We start from the raw sequence: 8,550 nt of genomic DNA, 5'->3' as shown, positions 1-8,550 counted from the left end.
GAATACTGACCGTGATTTTCATGCAGAATTAGGGTTACCTTCTAGACACAACTAACTGCAGCTGACCCTGTCACCTTCTTCGCCAGGCTTCTACTTGACCAGCCTAGTGTTTAAAGGAAATTCAACATCACAATTGTAACGCAGAGATGAGAGTGAAAAATCCCAGACTGTCAGGGCCACTATCAAGTGGTTTATATATAGATATTAATGAATAATATGGGTGAGCGAAAACTGTTAGCCATGCGTTGAGATAGCAATAGCTAAATGTTTCACGCTTGAATCGGTTGGCTTTTCAGTCAGCGCCCGAGTCTCGACCCCTCCGCCTGCAGCTCGCTCCAAGCTTGCCTTTAAATGGAAGAAATCCATTGGTTTCGATATGAAGCTCTTTGTGACAGCAAGTAAACTGAGTGATTAAGCCGGGCAGGGGCTTTTGAGGGGCAGAAAATGGTGTGATTAAAATGGATGATTTGGGTGAGTCATTGTGTCCTGCAAGAGATAAACAGCGATGGGCCAGACACCTCCATGACCTTCCTCTGAAATCTTAACCGCCTTTACACTTCACTGCAGACAAACAGCAAACCACAACACAGTGTCAGAGAACGGACCATGATTATCAACCACTTAGGAAGAAGAATAACAAAAAAATGAAATAAAAATAATACTTTACTACTTTCATTTTATACACACTAATACATATTTATGATAAACAAAATGTGGTTTCAAATGTAAAAAAAAATAAAAGATGAAATGTGTGGTGTCTGCTATTGCAAAACTTGCCGCCATGAAGTTAGGTCCATCTCAAAGCTAATGCTTTGCAGTTGCTAAGGTGTTCTAAGTGTTTTTTTTTCTTTAACATGTTACTATGCAGTTGCTAGTGTGTTCCACTAGCCTCCATGTTTCCATGTCTATTGCACCGGAACGTTTTAAAAGCCTAACCCTAACATGGAATTATTTGTGACGTTTTGATTTGTGCAAGGCTCTAAAGCTCTATGACAACTTGGTTTAATTATGAAATATATTACAGCTGCCTTAGTCGAGCCAATTAAATTTGATTGGATACTTTCTTTATTCAACAACCTCTTTTCATGTCATTTCTAATTTACTGTCAAAGTAGCCTGAATATTGGACTTAAACTAAATTATTTACTACAGCCCATAAGCCAATAATGTTCCCTGTGTCTTGTACTGAGAGAGTCTACACTAACAAGATATTAAGGACATTACTTGTAATAGTAAATGCCCTTTACTTTTATTTGAGGCTCACGCTGTGCTTTCAGACGTTCCTCTTCAAAAGAGAGCACTCAGAAGAGACTGTCAGCGGCCGGCGGGAGACGCTCAGGTACGGCCGACCACCGGAAAAAATTCAACGGAAGATAAAATGATATGCAGGCAAAATCTGTTTAAATCTAAGAAATTTTCTTCCGTGCCTTTGAACAAATTGCACCATTTATCCAGCATCATTTTTTTTAATTAAAACTAGCATTTAGGCTCTTCTAAAACCTGCTTCTACAGAAAAAACTGCTGGTAACGTCGTTGGTAATTTGTAATACTTTGTGAAGATATTGGCCAGAGACGACTACAGGTTCGATCACGCCGCTGGAAAACGAGGCTCTCCATATTCATTCCGACTGTCTCTTGGATTCATCTCCATTATTGGCCTGTTTGCAAAAGGACTAATTATAGCAGGCCAATGAGAGTCTAAGCACTCGGCCTATTTGTCAGCACAAAAAAACCCTCTATTTTCAGCAGAGAAACAATAATCATATTCTCTTTCTGCCAGGAAATCAACAGTGTTGGTTACTGAGTAAAATACAGCCCTTTCTGAAAGTAAACACACTACAAAGGCCGACCCGGAGCGTATACAAATACACACCGCGCTCGCCGAGCGAAGCCATTGGGAAACTTAAGGCACCCTGGAGGGCTGTCTCACGCTGGCGCTGCCAACATTGGCTTTGTTGTCTCCATTCAGAAGGAAGGATAGACCATTAAAGAGCATAGTTACGCTCAAAATATTAGCAGAGTCGCGGATTAAGTCTCAGCCTGGACAGCGAGCTGGATTTGCACCTCGCATAGGAGAATCTCCACACGAAGGAATGTGACTCAATAAGAAAATAACGGCCTCGTACCGAGCAATAACTGAATTTCTTTGGCTGCGTCTGATTTTAATGTTAATCAATTTCAAGATGCAAGACAAAGTACGTACAGTTTTCGCTGTTATTTAAAACACAATTGTTTGACAACAACGCTCCCTCAAGCGGATTTCGCCTCACAAACAAACAAAAATAAAGGGTGTATGTGTAATTGTTTCCATGGCAATTATGACTTCTTTGCTGTGCGTTGGAAAATAAAGAAAACTAGCATAACATGCCCACAGCCTCAATGCAGCCAAAAGCAATTTCCTCTTCTAAATTTAGTTATGCAAAGCCTATGGGCATCATCAGCATTTAGTATTAGTTTATAATTACTGCTGTTTTTGCTCACTGTCATTCAATTTTTCTTACACCACGACTGGGGAATGGAACATCTCACACTCACAGCTGGACAAATTACCATCCATTTATAGAGCGAAGGATATCAGGGAGGGCTGATTTTACCCATGATGCCGGGCTCTGAGCGGCACAACACCCTTTGAGCCTGCCATTTTCCACCAAGTCCAGAATGCCAGGGAGGGAAAAAAAGCACTTTTCACTGTTGTGAGGGTCTATTGTGATGCAAACAGCAATTAATTCCCTCATTACCATTAACAATGAGTGTGGCACGCTGGTCACCCGGGTAGAGCGCTTTAATCAATGCCCTGCTCTCTGCCAAAGGACCCCCTTCACATGAGGATGTTAAAGTGACTGCTCCATCACTGTGTGAGCTGGTCAAAGCCTTTAATGAGATCACACTGTTGACTGTATGATGGCTTTATATGCTAATATGTTAGCGGTGCACAGGTGGGAATTTGGGATTGTTGTAGCTGTAGTTGTAACGGATTCAAAATATTAATAAAACTATAAAAATAATATATAATACTATAAACATATACAGAGTAAATATTATAATTTTAACATATTATAGTATTTACATGGCATGTACATGTCATATTTTTGGCAACACAGCATGGTGCACGTAATACTAAAACAATGGGCACAACTTGAGCTTTTCCAGTGAAATTTAATAAATAATAAAGTAATTTTTCTTCGCTATGATGACAGGATGGAAATCATACAAAACATGATGTGGTCACGTTACACATCAAGGCATACTACTAAGTGAAATGTTTATCATGGAATAATGTTTACTGGTTTACTTACTACTGTTAAAAATATTAAGCAATATTCTGTAAATACTTAGCATGTTTTTCATTTCCCTAGTTTGTTCATATGGCTTTTTAATATTTTGTCAGTAACCAGACATGCTCACCAAACCCATTCTCAAGCAGTGTTAAATCATATTCAAATATTTAATTAATATTACTTCATTTCATTCCAATGAAGGAGGGCAAATGGCTAGTTAGACTGTACTTCTTTAAATTAGTTTCTTGTAGCTTCTTGTAGTTCAACTAACAAAGCACAGCTCTAATAACACCAAGGTCATGAGTTTGCTTTCTAGAAAACAAAAACATTAATAAAATGTATACAGCCTCTGATCAGACAGATGGTAACTGCATACTTACAGTAGCTTCACAAACACTGGTAAGGTGAGCCGAAGAAAGGTGATATGAAACCGCGTGGAGCTCACGGGTGTAGTTAAATGTCAGGCGTGAAGAGAACGAGACGTCAAAGATGTAGCGCGCGTGGGGGGGGGGGTGATCTCTTCAAGGTCTCTCCGAGTTTATTGATGAAATTATGCTAATTGAGACAAGTACATGCACATTTGGCTGCTGCTCTGGAAAAGCATGTCGTTTCGTAAAAAAAAAATGAAGGAAACTTTTTATGACTGATTAATCTTCAAAAGAGGCCATTATGCTTGTTAAAACGTTTGAGTTTATGAGGTGCTAAAGGACCAGAAGACGAGCCAAAAACAAGCAAACAAAGAAAGGAGATGATTACGAAATCTTATTTTTCCTTCAATATAAACAAGTGGGTTGAAAAGCAGGAGGTTTGGTTGTATTTGGCTGAGTGACACATCTATGCGATGCAGCAGTCACCAGAGATCAAACGCTGATAACCAGCGCACACGCAGCGGCTTCCAGCGCTGCCTCTAATAAAGACAGCGGGCCGCTGCGTCTCAGGTATTAATCACACACAACAAAGCACTGTGTGTTTCTGTCAGTATGTTCCACGCGCTTCCACTGACTGCTGAATAGATTATAACCGCACTGATGAGAAAACCACCAATACAAACAGGATGTTTACAATAGAACCGACTCCATGGCAAATCAACTCATGCTTGAGGAAAACTGTACGGCTCACCAGATCTCAGCTGTGTTCTTTTCTCAGAAATATAGATTTCTATTAATCAAGGATGCATTAATTGATCAAAAGTGACAGTATAAAGACATTTATAATATTACAAAAGATTATATTTATATTTCACATGAATGCAGTTCTTTTGAACTTTAATTTAAAGAAGACTAAAAATGCATATTTGTTAATCATACAAACCATTATTAAAAATTAAGCATATTAGATCATCATATTAGAATGATTTCTGAAGGATCATGTGACACAATTTCTTGAGTCTTCAGCTTTGCATCATAGGAATAAATTATATTTTATAATCTATTCAAGTAGAATTTTTTTTTAATTGCAATAATATTTAACAAATTGAACTGCATTCTTTGTCAAATAGATGCAGTCAGACTTTTTTCAAAAACATGAATCTCCAAACTTTTGATCCATAGTGTACGTCAACAAATGTGACCCTGGACCACAAAACAAGTATCAATTTTTCGAAACTGAGATTTCCATTGATACCATTGATGTATGGTTTGATAGGCAATATTTAGCTGAGATACAGCTATACAGAAATTCTGGAATCTGAAAGTGCAAAAAAAATCGAAATATTGAGAAAATCGCCTTTAAAGTTGTCCTAATTAAGTCCTTAGCAATACATTTTACTAATCAAAAATGAAGCTTTGATATATTTACAGTAGGAAATTACCAGTTTCTTGGAAATCTTCTTGGAACATGGCATAAAAGAAAAATCGATAAGTTTGGCTATTTCTACAACCATACCCCAGCGACTGTTTGTGGTTTGTGGTCACATATAGTCATAGTATACCAGCTATAAAATTAACTTGGATAGAATATGAACATGTATTTGATCCTGGGGGAAAAATCTTGACTGCAAATCTGAGCAGAGTTGAGAAATTATGGAATTTTTCCCCTCATTTCCTACCCATTTTATCTCGTTGCGGTCTAAGAGAAACAATTGAGACATTACAGAGATCTCATTTGTGATTTATCTCCCTTTGGGCACCGGCAATCCATGTAAAATAATTTCACATTTCACTCAATTAATTCCCCTCCGTTAATATCAGTCTCCGAGCAGCCGTTGGCGCAAGATGTTTACGCCTTGGGTGATTAAGACGGAGAAGCGAGTTTTTGACATTCCGATGGAAAAGCTGCTATTTTGCAAATATTTCAGCCCATTTGGAATTCCCTTCTGGTGATCATGAAAGGACAACCTGGCATATGTGTCCTCGACTCGGCGGCTAACTACAGGCACAAAACGTGTCAATTGTGCAGGCAGCGCTGTAGAGTTTGGGGGTGTGCGCTTGGTGAAGTGTGGCATTTTGGCGACTGCTCGCTGCTCTGCATGCATGAATAATGAATGCACAGGTGGTGGAGGGGGGTCAGGGGCCCGCGCCATCCTCCAAACAACAGAAAGGTCATGCTTGTTTGTGCAGTGTCCTTCAACAGATGTGAAGCGCTTCTGACAGAGACTAGCAAATTTCGGTTAAAACGCTCCAAAAAAAATTAGTTGATGGGTCAATTACAGTAAAGGTCAACAGGCGCAAAAGGAGAGAGGCGGATAGCGTGCGACTTATGATAATAAATCAACACTTGAGAAACGGAGGTCAAATTCGTTCAGTTGCAATGCCAGTAAAACAGCCGGCTTTTATTACAGATAAAGGCCAGAATTCTGCGCTTTGTCACCTTGGTTTTGCATTCAACAGAAGGCGGTTTTGTTGTAATGGTGTTTGGCGACTCTCCACTGTTCAAATGGCAACTCAAATTGTTCTTTATTTAACACGGAAAAGAACCGCAATGCAGGTAGATTTTGCTCCAAGCATTCTGACTGGCGTGAGATTTGCCAAACGACACTGTTCGGAGATTTCCCAAAAGGTTATAATCATCAGTTGAAACACCTTACAAGTCATCAACTTGATTTTTCCTTCTTTTCACTGTAAATATTGTATAATAACAGCAGCTGTGGCTTCTGAACTCGATGTAAAGTCGCTGGGAAATTGCCTGTAAGTCTGCACTGACAAATGAACTGGCTACTTCCAGACACAGGAAACAATATCATTTTCCTATGGCTCACCTTTACTCATGCACACAAACAATCGGAAGGAGAAACAGGCCCTGGCCTCTGATGCAATAAGTCACCATATGCTCGTATTAGTATGCTCTGCATTATGGCACACGGCGCACCTCCCGGTCAGCTGTACGCCAATCAAAACACATGCACCTCTTTTATTCTAAACAACAATCCGGCAGGAGTCAGCGGAGGATGAGGAGAGAGAGCTCTTTGCTCCTGTAGGTCAGCCCCATCCCCTCGCTCCGATCAGAAAATAAACAGAGATTCATGAGCTCGGACGAAACGGGAGCGGGGCTGAGTATCCATTAGCTCTAGCGATGCAGAGCAGCAAAACGGGAATCGATAACAGGTTCTGTTCGAAATGTAGTGCAAATAAAATGGGCCGCACTACTGATTCAATTCAAATGGCTGCTGTCAATGAGATGGAAGGACACAAAGAGCCTCTCATTGTCCTAGAGGGTTTGAATTCACCTTGCTGAGTGTTCATTAATACATGGGATGCAATGCACTTCATTAATTTCCTTCGCTTACATCATTTCCTGCATTGCATGTCAAGCACATTGATGTCGGACGTGTAAAAGGCAACAGTCCTGCCGACCAGCTCTACACAGAATTGTTCACTATATACATTTTCTCATTAAAATGCACGCGGCTCTTCAAAGCGAGACAACAATGATACCATCTGTTGTGTGCCGGCCGGAATACACAGAACAAAGCCGCTGAAAACTGCAACAATTTACTGTTGCCTCTAACATTCACAGTATTACAGCCATGCCAAATGTACAGTAAAGAATTCACACTTAATTGCAAAGTAGCAGTAACAAATACAAAGATATAATACACACACACACACACACACATATACATACATATATATATATATATATATATATATATATATATATATATATATATATATATTATTGTGTGTATATATATATATATATATATATATATATATATATATATATATATACACACACACAAATAATGTCTATGGAATAATAAAAATATATATGGCAACTGAAAATACTAGTTTGTCTTTTTGGTTGAAACCAAGGCACTAGAAACATGCTAATGATCCTAAGAGCATTGTCTCTTTTAAATATTACATTTAGCCACCAGCTATCAAATATAACGAGAAGAGCAAGTATCGAGCGCATCTTTTTTATTTTCATTGATCCCGACCGCATCCTTTATCACCAACAAATTAGCATTAGTTGATTAACCAGGCCCATTACTCACCTAATCGTTACAGTCCAACTAAGAATCCATAGTTACTGTTAAATCTATAGTTCTGACGTTCGTAACTAATTAGGCTTCTGTAGAGCATGACACGCTCTTGTTTATTTATTTGAGCTATTTTTCTTCTTGAGCCTGTAGTCAGGAGGGAGTAAATTATGACCGCTCTGCACATCTCACTCGACCTTTTTAACGTACAGCCACAGTTTCATTGTCTACTTCCTGTCCTTGATGATCCGATGATCCGTTGTTCTTGTGTACTGCCTGCAGCTGACTACCACTGACAATCATCTCAACTTACCCCTCAGTGTGTATAAACCAGATTATACTTACAATTACTTGTATAGAAGGGATAGTCCACCCAAAAAATAAATTTCTGTCATCATTTATATAGTCATTCCAAAACGTAATTCCTTTCTTTCTTATGTGGAACAATAAAAGAAGATATTTTGAAGAATGCTGGCAACCAAAGATCCCATTGACTTCCACAGTATGAACAAAAAATATAATGGAAGTCAATAAGCACTGTAGGCAAGTTGGTTGAATGAAACTGAAATTGGCAGCTTGTGTAACTATATTTAGTTTAAGTTCATTGTAGATGAAGTAATGTCCCCAAAATTAACGAAAATATTTACTTGTAGCTGTTGCTGTGAAAAAAAGCTATTTAATTATTTTTATATATTATTTATTTTAGAATTCCTGAAATTATTTAGAATTAGATTTATTGTGTTATATTTGTTTTATTTAATCATTTAGACAAAACGGTTTGTTACTTGTTAAATTATACTTTTGACTATTTTTCTATGTTGATTAATTTCTGGTTATGCATTATGAACAG

General features: G+C 38.4%; 1 protein-coding gene across 2 annotated transcripts in view; it reads right to left on the bottom strand.

Moving 5' to 3' along the window:
* Positions 1 to 8,550, bottom strand: part of LOC113060912 (neuronal PAS domain-containing protein 3-like) — a 783,891-nt gene that overhangs the window by 682,879 nt on the left and 92,462 nt on the right. The window lies entirely within an intron of this gene.

Source organism: Carassius auratus, chromosome 42 (genome assembly GCF_003368295.1).
Source record: "Carassius auratus strain Wakin chromosome 42, ASM336829v1, whole genome shotgun sequence".
NCBI lineage: Eukaryota > Metazoa > Chordata > Actinopteri > Cypriniformes > Cyprinidae > Carassius > Carassius auratus.
Note: the sequence above shows the minus strand (reverse complement) of the source record. Positions and strands in the feature narration are given on the sequence as shown.